Source organism: Prinia subflava, chromosome 1 (assembly GCF_021018805.1).
Source record: "Prinia subflava isolate CZ2003 ecotype Zambia chromosome 1, Cam_Psub_1.2, whole genome shotgun sequence".
Taxonomy (NCBI): domain Eukaryota; kingdom Metazoa; phylum Chordata; class Aves; order Passeriformes; family Cisticolidae; genus Prinia; species Prinia subflava.
This window is the reverse complement of record NC_086247.1, coordinates 91,679,032-91,696,355: the sequence shown is the minus strand read 5'-3', so window position 1 is coordinate 91,696,355 and position 17,324 is coordinate 91,679,032. Positions and strand designations below refer to the sequence as shown.

Sequence of the window (17,324 nt, the reverse complement as noted above, 5' to 3'; positions counted from 1 at the left end):
AAAGTTTGAAGTGACCAGTAAAAGTTCCACTAAAACTCTGGAAGGCATACAGGATGCAAGTGTCATTAATTAAGCTCTAAAAACCTGCAGTGCTGTGGGAACCTGGCATAAAATACACAAGCTGAACTTTGTTTGCAACTTCCTTCTATTTAGGAATTCATTAAAGAGCTGAAGCATTTGCAGAGATTTCAGGACCCAGCGCTAGAATGGCTAATTGCTGGCTCAGTCTTTTGTATACAGTACAGCACATAAAAGGACTGTGATCAAAGAATGCAGGTGCTGCTGAGGGCAATGAGAATGCAAGCACTGTGATTGCTTGCCGGATTCAATATATAACGTTTCATTTAGCTGTGCTTTGCTTTGGTCCACGATAGGATTTTGTAGGGATTGCTGAATGATTTTGACTGGAGTGATTTAGCAAATGCATTGTTTAAGAACAACTAAAAATTTATACTTCTTTAATCTTCCTCCTGTTTTTTTCCTCTTCTAGCACCTGAGGGAAATACAACCACCATTGCAGATCTTTCTTAGATAAAGACTTTAGTAAATTTCAGTTGGTTTCATAGTCTTCAGTCTGTTAGACCTGGATATCACAGTTAATTTTTGCTGGATCCATGATCTTGTAGTGGAGGAGAGTGAAGTTAACACAGTACATCTTAGCTTACATATCTTCACAGTGAGAGCAGAAGAAGTCACATATCATTTTATGGCTATATTTACCATACCTAGATTTTCTACAGTTCCCACTCTGTTCTTATCCTGCCAATCTTTTCATTTATTGTTCTCATCAAGCAGCAAAGAGAAGTCTATTGTGAAGCTTTCTCCTTTTTTAACAACCATCCTATTTGATCACCCCCCAAAAATAGCACAAGCCATATGAAACAAGTGGAGCTGTGGACCCTGTCTTGGAGAGCATGCATGAGTAATTAAATAACATGTCCTTCTGTCACCATTTTTGCAGGGAAGGGGATTAAAATCTGTGTTCACAGGCTGAGAGCAGGTGTCTGTGATGAGACCCCATGCTGTGACATGGATGCAGCACATTCTTACATGAAAAGCCCTGGCTGATGAAATGACCACAGGAAGACAACATGGACCCCTCCCAGCACAATCAGAAGAAGCTTAATTAAGCTCTGTGGTTAATTTTGAAGTGAGTGTGTGCCTGTTTTAGAAAAGCATTAAGGAAACTGAAAACATGGCATTTTTAAAAATTATATTCTGGTCTTCCTGACATTCTTCAAGCAAACTGTCTTGTTTCTTGCATGGTCAAATGATACAGTGACTCAGAAATGAACACACACGTGTTTACGTAGATGGGATTTAGTAACTTATCCAATGTGGTTTTGGAGGTTGTTTCCTTAACTGTGGACATATTTTTTTCTTTGGCAGAAGGCAGCACTGAACCCACAGTTTCTGCAGTTATTCTTGACACAGTGGTTTTAGTTGTAATTATATGACTGAAAGCATACAGAGACGAAAAATTTCCTATAATCTTGTTAGAACTTTAATTAGAGAAGGTAAAAACAAAAAATTGGTAAACTCAGAGAAAAGATTAATGCTTGCATTAGAATGAGTGAAAAAAACTAGAGACAGTACTACTGATGGCAACAGTACTTTGCCTTGTATTACATGTACTTTTCCACGAGAGAACTTAAAAGGCTTTCCTGATTTCCGTGAAGCAACTTGAGAAATTCTTTACATGTACATGTGAATGATTATGGCTGTTGTAACTGTGGTAAAGCAGAGGTTTGAAAAAAGAACCACTTGCTCTGACAAATCAGTGTTGAAACTGGAAAGTCAAGACTTAAATTACTCATGCTCACCTTAATGCAGAATATGGGGTGAAAAACTGACCTAGCTATATATGGATTGGTGGAGTGACAAAGAACAGCTTAAAGCTTCATAGACACCTTTGATTTTCTTAGTAGAAGAATTTGATCTTTCTTTCTGGTCCTTTTATTTTTTCCTTTGCTATGGTTTGATTTTTTTTTTTCTTTCGCCTCAATACAGACAAGGTGCTTCTCAAACATGAAAGAAAGCTCCATCTGAGAAATTCATTAGCCAAATTAGAGGTAAAATAATGAGGGGTGAGAAGGAGGTAGCAAGGGATGGGGGTGAGAGGGAAAATGTGGACAAGGATAGCTAGAGACAGTTCTCTGATAGGGTAGCCGATTAAAACAATGGTACTGTACCTTGACTAATGTTGAGCTAATTAAAACGGTATAGGACAAAGCACTTCTAAATATACTATGGGGATCAATCTTGCTTTGGTAAATCCATCCCCAGTGGTATTTCATTGAATTCAGTGGGTTTTCTTCTGGGATGAATTTGTACTGATAACCTAATAATTCTTTTCTGTCTTTAATTTCTAAGGATGTTTTGTCAGAAGCATGGCAAGGAACTTCAGTCTGGCTTTCAAAAGTGCTGAACACCCAAACTCCTACCAAGGCCTCCTGAAATTACAGGTACTTGATACCACTGCTAATTTAAGCTGAATTAACTGTTTCATGTTTGCTGTGAATTTATTTTGTGTACCGTGCCAACACATCTGGAAAACGACCCTAAGCTAACCTCCTAAATCTTCTGAGGAAGAAACTTCCTATGCATAGGTGCAACACCTCACATAATGCAATGCAAAGGCCTCTAGGCAATAATACAGTAAAATTAATTAGTAGAAACAACAGTAAATTATAAATTCACAGGATCTGTATTTGTAGGGCAGTGCAGACTATGTACTTGGGCTAGTCATCCTTTTGTTAACCAGTTTCCAACTGACTGTCTGTGGTTTGATTTGTCAGATAAATTGTGTTCAGAGTGTTCCCAGTTTCTGTGAACTTAAAAATGTGTCTTTTTATGCAAAAAACCATATTGAGAAGCAGGAAAAAATAAATGAAGGCATCTCACAGTGGAAGTTACAGCCATCATCTCTAAGGTGTGTCGGACTATAATCTAAAACCACATCAGACTTTTTTTTTGAAAGCTTCAAGTGAAACAGAGAACATGTTTTTTGAATATTTTTCCTTTTACTGCACTATTGTAAAGCCACCTCTGCTTTGGCTTCCACTCCATGGAAGATGTACATCATATAGGTAATGATAGTGTTTTAATGGCACACTTCTTTCTCTTATTTAACTTTTTGGCTTTAACTGAGAAAAAACCCACAAGCAAATGAATTTCCAACAACAGAAATCCTCACCATTCAATGAATTGTGCTCTGGTTTTATTCTGAAGGCTGGCTCTGAGAGGAGGATTACTAGTTTATCTCTGTTACTTCAAAAAACAGATCTGTTTGATTACCCAAATGTTTGGTTTTAAAAAGGGCAGCTCCTGGGGATGTTAAAGAAATCCACAGTGCAACAGGGAAGGAATATAATAGACTGTTTTGGAAAAAAATACAATGAGGGGAAAACATAACATACAATACATTTGGTGTGAACTTTTCCCAGAAGATTGCTTGAGCCTCATAGTTCACTTACAACCAAAGTACAGCGATGCTGGGCAGCCTGCCAGTTCTTGTTATTGTAGTACTGTGTGAGCCAGTTCCCTGGTGAAGAAAGAAAAGGAGAGAGAGAGAGACAGACTTTTCTTTGCCTTTCATAAGTGTCCCATACCTTCCTCTCTGCTCTCTCTCTGAACACCCAAGTGTTCCTCGCATCAAGGTGCTCCGGCGTGCACTACGCTGTGCAGATGTCGCGCTCCTCGTGTCGCAGGTGGCACTGTCACAGCTCAAGAGGGCTGACACAGGGCTGCACCGCCTCACTGCTCGGGGGCCTTCAGATGAGAGCTCTGCCTGACAGTCTAACAGCAAGGCACCCTGTGATATGCAGAGTGAGGATGAGTAACACCTTGTCCTCACAACAGAAGTATCTGAGAGGGGAAGCATTCCTAGGAGTGGGTGCCAGGCTAAGTTGCATGTCTACACTGAATTTTGCAGTCAGATGTGAGCCAGGATAGCTTGGGCTTAATACCATGCTACAGATGCCAGTGAGGCATCTCTGAGTTGCTCAGAGCACTGGCAAACCTCCTTCATGTCAGCCTACAAAACAGCACACAGACACAGATGAGTTAAAGGCTCACAGTCTGGCCCTGAATGTATAGCAAAACTGAGTATGGATGAAAGAGGCCTCCCACGTTCTTGCATCTATATTCTACCTGGAAATTCATCCAAGAACGTTTCAAAATCAGCAAACATGGCATGGGGTTGTTTTAATTCCACCCCTCCACATCCACACACCTCCTCTTCATGCAGATATGCTGCCTTGAACCCTGAAACTACAGCACTCTCTGGGAAGCACTTACACAGCCTCTATCAGAAGCATGCTGGGTTCCCAAATGTGATAAGAAGCTGATAAAAATTATCTGGGCGTTAAAACAGCCTTAGTGGAAGAGTGTTTAGCTAAATAGATACCATCTGTCCCTTACAGAGAGCACGTCCTTGTTCTGCCCTGGCCTGACCACTGTGAGCTATTGCTTTTGTGGACATGGAACGGGCTGTTGTTCCCAGGACCTGGGGCAACTGTTTATGCAATGTGGACTTTATGAGAAACAGTTACAGTTGCAGGGATTTTTTTTTCCTAAAGAGTTAAAGATTGGTAATGGAAACAACATTTTTGCCTAATACAGAAAAGTACTGGACTGGATCAGCTCAGCTGAATGCTCATATTGGCCTGTACAGCACATTTCTCTGGGGTAGACAAAGAGGGAAGGAATCCTGAAGAACTATAAGCAGCACACCAATTACCAAGAGAACTTTCATGTCAGTAACAAACAGCGCAAATATTTTCCAAGGGACACTAGCAGCTGGCACACAGCACTGAGTACAGCTTTTTAATGTATCTTCTTTACCTCCTCATGACATACTAGAACAGAGCAGGGATAGACTGGCACTACAGATGGCTCATTGAGCCGCTATGCAAATATATAGGAAAAAGGTTAAAGACAAGAATCAGAGGGTAATTTGCTCTGAGAATGACTGAGGAAAACTTTGGAATTTGTGGGACTAAAGAGAGAGTGCAGTCTACCTAGAGGAAAATCCAGCAGAGCATGAGAGTTGCATGTACAGAACCATTATCACACTTCCCCAGAGAGAGACAGGTAGTGAGATCTGCAGTGGGACAGTCACACCACCCAGCTAATCTCAGCACATTCCCACTATATTGTAAAAGCTAATCCAAATGTCTGCAATGGGTGATACTGAGAGGTCAGGCTGGTTGAGCTACCTCACTGCGTCACCTAAGGGTAGACAGATCAATGCTCTACGATGGATGCCAGAGCCCTGAGGGCACTAATGGTCCTTATTGCTAGCCCAATGACTAGCCTAACTTGTGGCCTCCACTCACACCTCTTCCCATGGACCCAAGAGCCCCATCACAGCTCAGGCCTGGCCCTTCATCTTTGTTTAAGCTGTGTTGTACACAGAGTGAAATGGAAGAGTAGTATTGGAAGGGACATATAATGATCACTGATTCCAGCTGCCTGACCACTTCAGGGCTTTTGACCAAAAGTCAAAATATTTTATTAGGGGCATTGTCCAAATGCCTCTTAAACACTGACAGGATCAGGTCATCAACCATCTCTCTAGGAAGGCTGTTCCAGGGTTTGACCATCCTCTTGGTAAATAACTGCTTCATAATGTCAAGTCCAAACCTGCCCTGATGCAACTTCATAACATTCCCACATGTCTTGTCCCTAGATCTCAGGGAGGAGCTCAGCACCTCCGTCTACACCTCCTCCTCAGGAAGCTGTAGGGAGCAATGAGGTTGCCCCTCAAAGTCCTCCTCTCAAAACTAGATAAGCACAAAATCCTCAGCCACTCCTCACAGTTTATTCCTTTCAGCCCCTTCTCCAGCTTTGGTTCCCTCCTCTGGGCACGTTCAAGGACCTTCACATCTAACTTAAACTGTGGGCTCAGAACTGCACACAGGGCTGAAGGTGAGGCCTCATCAATGCTAAATGCAGTAGGAAACAAACAGGTGTGCCTGTTTCTAATGCTGACCCTGGAGCTTTCTCCTTAGTGGACCTCAGACCTATGTTGTAAGTAGCTTATTTTCTGGATGGCTCTCTCATACCATGAAAGATGATTTGGGGTTTTTTTTCACTCCTCTTTGGTCCTGTCTACTTCTAACCTGATGGGTTGTTATTGCCAAAGTGCAGGACGTGGCATTCTCCTTGTTGAACCTCATAAAATTGGCCTTGGCCAGATCCCTACTTAGAGTTAAATCTCGCACAGCAGCTCACCATCACAGCTCCTGTGGGGTTCAGTGGTGGTATTTCTCAGAGCAAAAGATTTGCTAAAGAGGGCAGGCAGACTCCAGGGAACTGGTTGTTCCAGTTCATCAGCAATCGGGTTTGAGCTTTAATTGCCTGAAGATGCTGAGAAGTAAGGTGGTTTCTATAACAAATTGGGACCTCAGGAAAAGGGACAAGGTATCTTTCATTCCACGCCTTAACATCTGCAGAGCAAAGGAGATCCCATAGAGTCCCAAGAAGACGGCATTGGTTCTGCAGAGGATTATGAAGGCTTTTCACGATTTTCTTGAAGAGCTTTCTTGCTGGTGTTATTTGATAGTGAGACCGCTGTGTAAGCCTATGTTCCTTTTTCTCTTAATTACTTTTGATTCTAAAGTGAATCTATCACCCTGGAGGTGTGTGGCCTTGGGTGGTTCTTCAGGCATGAGCTGTCTCAGCAGTGCTTTTAAGGCCTGGAGCAGGAGAACTGCAGAGGCATCTCTTCAAGGGAAGAGCAGTCAGAAAGAGGATCTTCACATACAAGCCATTCTGTGATCCTAGAGTTAGAAACACTTCACAGGTCAGACACAGTCCCAGCAGCGTTGGTAATATATGAGATTCCCATTCAGACCAATTACACTGACAAAAAAGACTAAAGTGTATATGCAAAAAATTATGGGGGTTATAAATGTGTAACTCATATATTTTGGAAGAATGTTGCAAGATAGAAAGGATATTCTGTAGCTCTGAATCAGGTATTTCTGATGGAAGGGATGTAAGCAGAAAATTCAGAATTCAAGTTCTTGGAATATTTTCTTTGAATATTTTGTATTTTGATTTTTCCTTTCCACCTTCACCGCAGAAGATGACCTGTGCAAATTGCCTCCAAAGTGCCCAGTGATTGGCCTGCAAAGGGGTGCAAAGATTAGAAAAGTGGGTCCTTGAAAGCCGCTTCATTTCTGTGGCTACTTAAGTAAAAAATCCAGAAGGGCTCTGCTGAGGACAGATGCCTATCAAAGTGACATCACTCTGATCAGTTTGGAGGACTGCAGCACAGCACTAACAGGCTGTGCTTCACAGAGAATGTACAGCAGCAACATTATTCAGAATGGTACATTGGCCAAAGTAATCTTTTGATTAAAGCTCAAAAATCCAGGTCTTGGGATGAAGTGCAGAAGCTGAAGCCTGCTAGCCAGTTGACTGTTCACACAAGATACTCTTTGAATGTTCATAGCTATAGTCAGAGGACAGCCAGATAAGAGGTAAAATTCAGTTCTGTTATTTGGCATTTTCAGTATCAGACACTAGTGAGCACATTTCTTTCTGTTGTGAAGGGTAAAATGAAACTTCTCTTTGATGGGTGTTTCAGCTCACCCTTTACGAGCTGGTTAAAAAGGCCGATCGTAGGACCTGATCTATTTCCATTGCATGTGTTACGCAGATTTCCTTAAAAAGGAATCTTCTGCCTTCGCCAGGAAGATAAATAATGAGAAAACATCTGCTCTTTAAGCTCTGGACTGACCTATAAATCTTAATGACGTATGCAATCCCAGCAGCAGAAATCATCTACAGATTGCAAAATTCTCTCACTCTCTCATTTTGGTTATTTTATTCTGGGTTTCTTTGTTTGGTGGTTGGTTGGTTTTTTTGGGGGGGGGGGTTGTTGGGTTGTTTGGGTTTTTTTGTTTTGCTTTTGGTTTTTTTGTTTTGTTTTGTTAAGTAATTTTATTGTTGTTCCCTAATTCCTGATAATTTGGAAGCCTGAGTGTGGGTTTTTTCCCCTCACTGTGTCATTATAACTGATAGGAGCTGGTGAGAGGAGGGCATGGCAACCATAATAACACAAGAGGGGTGGAACAGGCAGCCCTTACAAGGAGCTGACAGGCAGAGAATAACGACAGAGTAGAGCGTGGATAACTAATAGTTTGGATGATTTACTCTTGAGAAGCTCTGGAGGGTGGGATGCTTCTTTGCCTGTTTATTTCAACCTCACATGCTGAAGAATTGAGTTTGCTTAGCTACATTAATATTTTGCTGCATTTTCTCCTGCCAAGGAATGGGAATCTGCCTCTCTCTTCAGTACTTTCCTGTGGCCTGCCTCACAAAGGCAATATTGCTGTTAATAATGACAAGAGGTTCCTATCTCCTTTTGCCTCTAGAGCTGCGACAGTGGCAAACATTTGAAACAATGGTACCTGTGATGAACATAAAATTAAAGAGGCTAGAATTCAAACTGCTGTGGAGAATTGACAGATGTCAGGTTGAGTATTCAGAGAAGGATATTAGTGTGGGGTATGGCTCACCTGCAGCATGAGCTAAGATAAGGAAACTCCCGACTTGATGTTCCTTGTGGGCCTCTTACAACTCAGAAAATTTCCTGATTCTGATCTTGAATTTCCCTGAGAGGCTGCAAAGAAGTGTAGAGCATTTCATGAAGCAAGTCATTCTGATACCTCCTTGCTTACTGCAAGGTCAGGCTAATTTTATTCTCCATTTCATGTTGCTTTAATCTAAATATTGGAAGAGGTGATGTTAGGCTAAAAGTCTCAGGAGACTGTGAGCAGCATATGGACCATTTCTCTTGATAAATCATAGAACCATCTGCATGTAAGTGGGCAGGGATGGAGTAATTCTTCTCCAGAAGCTGTTAATATATCCTTACTTCTCATGAGTCAGTATCCTTGGTCTGTAACTTCACAGATAGGTTTGAGGGTAAGATGCCTATGGAAATAATTCATTTACCTGTCCCAGCCTGGGACAGATGGGACAGGTAAAGTGGGCTGGAAACTCAACCATCTTCTGGGAGTGGTGCTCCCAGGGAGGAAATCACCCTGTTCTGAATCATACTAGAGAGGCATGACTTCAGTTCAGGAATGGCAAGGCACACTAGCACACTAAAAGTGAGATAGTGTTTTATAGCTCTAACGGCAATTCAGGGAGCAAGAGCTGAAATTAAACACATGGCGATGCTCTGTTTTGTTGTTTCCTGTGCTCTGAATACCATCTGCTCGAAAATCAGGTGAATCAAAGCGTTATTCTGAAGGGCTGCTCTCATTAGATTGATATTTTCTTTAGGTGGAGCAAAGAATCTTGCCTAAAAGAGGACATATTTAGGAGCCTAATCAGTAAATGCAGAAGAGACTGCAAACTGATCAGTGATCAGAGGAGGATGAATGGGTTTGATTGACATCTGGAGTAAAGCAGTGCTGTGCTCTTTCAATTACAGGTTTAAGACTGCCACAATTGACAGATTAAAGGTGTTCACCCTAATCCAAAATTATACTTTCCTCAGTCAAATTGACCATTGTGTCAGCTTCAATTTGTTCAGATACGTCACCCACAGTGAGTGATTGGACTGATTCACTTGCACACTCTTTGACAAGGTCCCTGTTTTGTGTTCACTCCTTACTCTTGCTATTTCCCTTGTCAGACAGATACTCCAGAAGCATTTCCATTATCTCCCATGTAGCTGTACCTCAGAAATGTACTGGACTGGAAAGAAAAATCCTCAGGCCAATTATTCTGACATAAACTCTACTTATCAGAAAGCACTAGAATATGAAGCATAAGTTAAAATAGCTCAAAAATAGGACACATCCATACACACATATACACCCCAGGCAGACACCTAAGTAATGCTGTGCTCAGTCTCTGCTGTGACTGAGTATGGATGAGCACTTTTAAATAAGAAACAACAAAAACATTGCCTCAACATCCAGATTGAAACAGTCTCTGAGAATGGAAGTGCTTCAATTTAAAACAAAAGCAAAGAATTTTTTGCAGGGACCTGCTCGTTTTGGTTTTGTTTGGTTTGGTTTTTTTTTGTTTTGTTGGGTTTTTTGTTTGTTTTTTGGTTGGTTTTTTTTTGTTGTTGTTTTTGTGGTTTTTTGTTTTGTTTTGTTTTGTTTTTTTCTGTTAGAAGCACAAGTGGCCCAGTGCTTGGAGAACAGTTACCCTGAAATCTTCCTGACTCTTTGAAAAAGGAAGAAAAACAATGTGTAAAAATTTCTGAGAACCTTGCTTATGCTGATTCTCCTTGGGTGAGGAAATGGGTAAGAAGAGATGAGTTGCATTTCTTTCCCACAAGCTGGAGAGAAAAGAGGTATTCATCTCATAAGCACAGAGATGTCAAGTGGCATTCAGTTTGTGAGTTTTACCTTTAGCCAGATTCATCAGGTGGGGTCTCCCTTCTGAGACAGATTGAAAGCATGTCACATCTTCCTGCAGAAGTTCACATGGGGAGGTTTTGGAGAGGTCTTAGTGGTGCAACTCACTTGAGTGTCATTTTGAGGTGAGGTACGTTCTTGTATAAATCATGTCATTGTCCTCTTATATTATTTTGCATCTCTGCTCGTGTTTTGCTATTGTTGGTTGGGGCCAGGATGTTGTGGGTTTGGGGGGTTGTTGGGGGGCAGGGAGGTGCTGTTATTTTACTTCTCAAAGTATCCATGGATATAAAAATGAAATATTTTTGCTCAGGCTACAAGTACATAAAAATGTTCAGTGTAATCAGTCCCTATAATCCATCTGTCACAGTGTCATGCACACACACACACACACACACACACACAGACATTAAGTAGAGTTTCCAGGCACAGCAATATGCAACCTTTAAAAGAGATACTACAGCCAGAACAAACATTACTTGCCTGTCCTCCAAGGAAGTCTTTGCACTAAAGATGAAGGAAGTTTTTTCCCCTCTACTTGCACAGCAATGCTGAGAGGGATGCATGCACAGGTTTTGTGCAGCTCACAGGACAGTGGCACGCTACAGAAGCTTATGAAGCAGGATACTAAGGACTGATTGTGGTACCACTTGTTAACACTGTAAGAGAATCCTTTGCTTTCCATTCTGGAGATTCCTATAATTAAAATACTTTACTTCTACAGGGTATTTACAGAATGTTCATAATTCTGTCAGCATTTTGTCCAAATTATTACATATTCCTTGAAGGACCCAAGGTGAAGTTGCTGAGTTTTGTTTTGTAATTAAGATTTGAATTTAGAAAATGGGGCAGGGGAGAAACTGCACTCTTTCTGTTGTTTCTTAGGCAGTTTTAACACCTTAGAGAGTTGGTGTAGCTCTTTGAACTTTGGCACATACATCATCCCCAACCATAGCCATGACTTTGGGTTTTCTGCGTACAGTTATCAAGAGAGATATGAAATGTGAAATACAAGAGCACAGCTGTACCTAATACTATTTATCCAATAGTTTCACATATCTCTATGAGATCCTAATCACGTGCCCTCACACATAACCCTCAGTATTTATGCAAAAGCAGAATTTCTTTTTTAATTACTGATTTTCCAGCTTTCCATAGCCATGGCTCACATTACGTGGGGCGTAAGGAAGGTGGGAACCATTGCTTCTGTGTCTTTGGATGTGTTTGCAGCCCTCATGCATAAGAAGGCTGAGCAGATACTTTTCACTAAGAGATATGCCCACATGGGATGCAAACCATGAGGGGAATCCTTGGAGCAGATATGGGCCCTTGTGTGTTTGATTGTGAAAACAAACAGTACCACTGGAACCATTTATGAGACTCGGGGTTCAGTTGTAACAGAGACGAGCTGTTGCTGTCACTCCCATTTTAGATGGAGGTGAGAGATTTTGATAGGCAAGAAGGCAGAAACAAAGAGGGACCACAGAGGTGAGTTTATTAGGTCAGTAACAGTACTCGTTGAAAGCAGAGAAATAAAATCATCAGAGATTCACCACGGGGACAAAAAGCAGAAAACCATCACTGACTTGTCAAGATCTAAAAACCTTATGAGAAGAGGCAGAGAAGACACAGGCAGTGCATCAACAGGACTGAGCATCTGCATGTTCTAAGCAGAAACAAAGGTTGACACTTCTCTGCTTGATTGACAGCACCTTGGCCAGCAGAGACTCGCAAGGTGACTGCCCCATGGATACTGAGCATATGAATGCTTAGCCTAATAATGTTAGCACTGGCCCATTGCTGTGTGTGTTAGCAATAAATAAGACTATTTTTGTATATGGACAGTCCTGCTTTTGGTCCTCTATGCCAGTAAAAGATGCTCAAAACATCAAGGGTTACATTTAATGTGATCTGTTTTATTGTGCAGACTGCAGTACTGGCCTCAATTAATTCCTCCTTGAATTAGAGCATATCTGTTTAGAAACAAAAATCCAGCCTCATTCTCTTTTGATTGAAAAGTTTTCTAGTGATGTATACTCTATTGTAGCCCTTGGGAAATAATTCCACTTTCATTATCCTGAATGTTAAAAATATGCATGTCAGTTTTATTCTGATTTTGACTGGTTTCAACTTCCAGCCACAGAATGTTGTTACATATCTGCTAAATTGAAAAGACCACATATTATCAGGTTTCTGCACCCTGTTTGAATGGTGATTAAATAAGTCTTTCGCCTTCTTCTTGACATGCTAACCACACTGTGCCCTTCAGTCTGTACCCTAGCTATGTGCCCCAAGCCCATGATTATCCTGAATGGATACTTTCTGAATGCTCATCAGTGCTTCAACACCCAGAAACAGAGTATTGCAGACATCATGCCACTACAAAACACAGGGAAGATACATGAAGATACATGAAGAATGAATGGCAGGAAAAAGTGTTTCCTGTCATAGAGTCATAGAATCATTATGGTAGAAAAGACCTGTAAGATCATCAACTGTTAAACCAGCATCAACACCACGTTCACCATCAAACCATGTCCTCAAATGCCCTATATGCTTGCTTTTTTTACACTTTCAGGGATGGTGACTACAACCACTTCCTGGGCAGCCTGTTCCAATATTTGACAACTTTTTCCAGAAAAAAAAATTCCTAATACCTAAACTGAACCTCCCCTGGCACAACTTAAGGCCATTTCATCCAGTCACTTTTTACCTGTGAGAAGAGACCGACTCCCACCTGGCTACACCCTCCTTTCAGGTGGTTTTAGAGAATGATAACTTCCCTTCTGAGCCCCCTTTTCTCCAGGCTAACACTCCCAGATCCCTCAGCTGCTCCTCATCAGACTTGTGCTTCAGACCCTGCTCCAGCTCCATTCCCCTTCTCTGGACACCCTCCAGCTCCTCAGTGGCTTTCCTGTGGTGTGGGACCCAAACTTGAACACAGGATTGGAGGTGTGGCCTCACCAGTGCTGAGCACAGGGGACAGTCACTGCCCTGGACCTGCTGGCCACACTACTGCTGACACAGGCCAGGATTCCACTGGCTTTTGGCCACCTGGGCACTGCTGGCTCTTGTTCAGCCACTGCTGACCAGCACCACTAGGTCCTTTTCCACTGGGCAGCTTTCCAGCCACTCTGTCCTCAGGCCTGTAGCGTTTGATCATCATAGAGCTCTTCTCCAAGTGTAATGATTCTGTGATTCTATGACAGTCTGTAAGGCAGTTATGTTTCCATCCATGTCATTGATAAAAGTGCTTGATAGCAAAGTGACAAAAATTAATTTTTAGAGTAGCTCAACCCAAGTCTCACCTCCTTGACAAGTGTCACTCTGCTTTGCCTTTCCTGAACTGACTCTCACAGTAGGCAGAGTTCTGCTTACCTTGACACCAGTTGAAGCAAGCTTGGAGCCTCGATTGCTCACAGGCAGTGCAATCACTGCACTGCAAGCCATGTGATGTCCTGCTCACCTCTCAGACCAGGATCTTCTTACTTTTTGATGTTGCTCCTTGAACCCTTAGACTGAAATAAGCCCAAGAACTGATCCTTGGTGACTGGCACTCAAACGTGCCTCCTGCGGTTCTTGTGTTTGCTGGTGCCAACGGGCTCACTTTAAGGTTGCTAGCTTATGTTCATGAGCAAATGGTGACTTTACTGTTTCCTGACTTCCTACTGCTTGTTCTTGCAACCTCTGTGTTGTTATGGCAGCTGTCATAAAACTAAAATGATAGATAAATGTGAAAACCAGTCCTATAAAGCAGCAAGCAATCTAGAAGACAATGAAGTGCAGGGGATTACATGCATCTCATATGGGGAATATGTTGCATTAACTAAATACAAACATAGTTTTTCCTCTGTTTTGTCTTTTGGAATGAGAATGAGGGGGACAAATCAACAGAACAGGGATACCCTGGTGAAACTTCACTGAAGTCAGTACAGTTGCACACCAGGGATGCATTTGGCTGATTCTTTTGCTAACGGCTGTATGAAAGCCTTAATATAGAGTTTCTGCATGTGTGAAGTGTATGCCAAGACAAACGCAATGTGCTAAATGGAACCTCTTGATTTATTTAAATAAAAAATATGTTACAAAAAAACAGTGGATAATTGTAGTGGAATGGATCCAGACTGGAATCATCTGTCTCATGTCTCCAGAGTGTCTGAGGGAGGAGCTGTAAGGAATATCTTGCTTGTATACCTAAGCAATGTAGGATATGCAGATAGCAGATAATTTCTTGAAACTGCTAAGATCCACCAAGGGACTCAGAGCTCTCTAGAAGACAAAGGTTATAATCAGATGCAAACCAGCTCTTTTGGCTGCAGCTGATATGAACTAAGAGATTATCAAACACAGACTATTTTCATCAGTTATCTTCTTTATAGGCACATGCCTCCCTCTCCCCTTGAGTTCAGATATGCTGCCAGTATGATTGTCACTCCCTGCCTGGCCAGAATGATCAAATTACAAAAAAAAAAAAAAAAAAAAAAAAAAAAAAAAAAAAAAAAAAAAATTACTATCAAAAGTGTTAAGAATAAACAGGCACAGTTTGCCTTCACTGGGTTGACCTATAATCCTGGAGATTATAGGTGCTGCGGGCATGGTACCCAACATTCATGCCTCGGGCTGGGCTAGAAGAGGCAGTGTCTTGGAGTGGATCAGCAGCAGCCTAAACAGCATTCCCTGAGCAGTCTTACTTTGGTGTTGGAACACCATGGACTTTCTTCTTACAATGCCTGATTTTCTCCTGATTGCGGAGGTGGCTACAGCCCTGCACTGGCCTCCCTTCTGCCTGTGCTGACCTACAAAACCCTTTAAACCAGGTTGAGCTGTTCATCAGAAACCCACCTCACATCAGATGTTTGGTGGGTTTCCCAAGCTCTGTATTTTCCCTATGTTTAATAGCTGGTATTAAAGCCCAACCAAACAGGGGCTCCCAGAGCACACCTAAATTCCACCTGAGGGCTAGTGCTGGGAAAAAGGAAGGGGAGAAGAGACTGTGTACCCAATATCTTCAGATATGAGAGGCCCAGTTTTGAAGGAATGCCAGAACCTAGTGCTCCCATGTGCACTGTTGGAAACGGTGCAACGCAACTTCCTCGAGACATGAAGCTGTTCTACCTAGCATGAAATAATTATGCAAATGCCTCTAAGAAGAGGTCAGGGTAATCGTAAAAGCTAATGCCCATATTAACAGTACATCAGGTACACGGAGTGAGTGCAGCTCCCATGAAGGAGCACAACAGAATAGAAACCCTCAGCAAAGTTCTCAGCCAGGATGGGTCACTCTTAGGGATAATAAGGCAACTTCATGTCTACATATGCACGCACAGCCGGTGGCAGACTATTTTAGCTTTAAGGGACTGCCTGTGATTGGAGGCAACCAGCAAGAAGAGAGTGGGAAACTAGATAGGCGCTAAAGCACTCCAGGAAATTCCATCAAATCCCTGGATAGACATTGTCTCACATGTTGAGAAGTGTGATGCTGCAGTACTGGAGGAGTTATCTTGGTTACATGAGTATTTCAGTATTGCTGTCTTTGGTGAAAATACCTGTTAGAAGAGCAAGATGGAGTGACAGTGCTTGCATAAATGTATTGGGATGGAAAAATACTAAAATATGGTTCAGAGAAAGAATTAAAGGTGAGATTTTCAACACTAGTTTTAGAAAGTTGGCACTCAAGTTTCATTTCTAGTGGAAAAAAGGTATCCTAATTGGACACCTTTGAAAATGCCTCCTTTTTTTCAAAGAGACGTAAATTCATTTTAATTAGTTTGTATTCTTCAGCTGTTTAAGCACTTCAGAAAATGTCACCATGAGTCAACAAAGATGTGCTAATCAATTACATCAGTGAATTTAACATTAGCATTCCAGTATTAAATTATTTAATATTTATTGTATGGTTTCTAAAAGGAGTTGTCTCCTGTAAGACTGGGTTATATGAAAAAGAGTGCTACCAAATCCAAATGCCTAGGACAGTGTAAATATCCTAACTTTGACATCCTGAAATTTGAAGACTGACATGTGAAATCATGTTCTTTCACAGCCTCATCCAGGGTCCACAGAAGTCAGACAGAAAATTTCTGATGACTCATGCACATCTTGTCTCAGGCTTTTAATATGGCTTTTTCCACCCTATTTAATGCCTGACCTCATACAGCTTTGTTCCTGTAACAAAAATCCTAGGGAATCTCATTCTGTCTGGTACCCGATTGGTGCCTGATTTCTTAGAAATGTCAAGGTAGTTTGCTAGCATGGTTGAACCCAGAACAAAGCCTAAAGGATAGCGAATACTGAGATTCTTTACAAAAAATACACTTTTAAACAATAAAGGTTTGTAGATTGTGCCATACATTAGGTTTTGGTTAATACTAAGCAATTCTAGTGAGAGAGTGAGAGCTTTCTGTTCCAGTTAAAGTCTGTGAGGTATGTCATGCCCATCTTAAAACACTAAGTGTGGTGCAGAATGGGACCTGTTAAAACTTCTGATGTTGGTAGCCCATCCTGCAAGAGGAGGGGACACCACTGCAGTTCAGCAGCCAAAGTACTGGACTGGGCCCTTGGAGCTGCATACTTCTCTCCTGGCCTACAAACCACATTGTATGTATTATGACAACTCTGCCAGCCTGAATTTCCCTCTGTTTAAAGAAAGAGAATGCTATTTTTTTTTTCCACAAAGCTCTATGGTAGGTGATTGTTTTGTTTGATTAGGACCAGCTCACTTATTATTACTCAGACAGCAAGAAAAATCCAGAGAAGTGAGAATTTTTTAGACAGTGCCATTAATTTTGTTTATGGCATGTTTTGCATTGGTAGTGTAACAAACTGAAAAACCCCAGCTCTCTTTGAACCTCACTTTCTTCCTTCACACAGAGTTTTTCAATTTCACAGTGCACAACTGATTCTGGAGGAGGCGGGTGCAGAGGGGAAAAGAGA

General features: G+C 41.7%; 1 long non-coding RNA gene across 5 annotated transcripts in view; it reads left to right on the top strand.

The window, feature by feature from the left end:
- LOC134553590 (uncharacterized) overlaps positions 1-17,324 on the top strand; it is a 62,724-nt gene that overhangs the window by 25,961 nt on the left and 19,439 nt on the right. For 2 of the 5 annotated variants that reach the window (XR_010081109.1, XR_010081107.1), the window contains exon 1: positions 1,679-2,465. This is a non-coding gene — a long non-coding RNA (uncharacterized LOC134553590). Of the gene's footprint in view, positions 1-961; positions 1,151-1,678; positions 2,466-17,324 lie in introns of those variants that run through there. The other 3 variants (XR_010081112.1, XR_010081113.1, XR_010081110.1) reach the window with 3 other exon arrangements.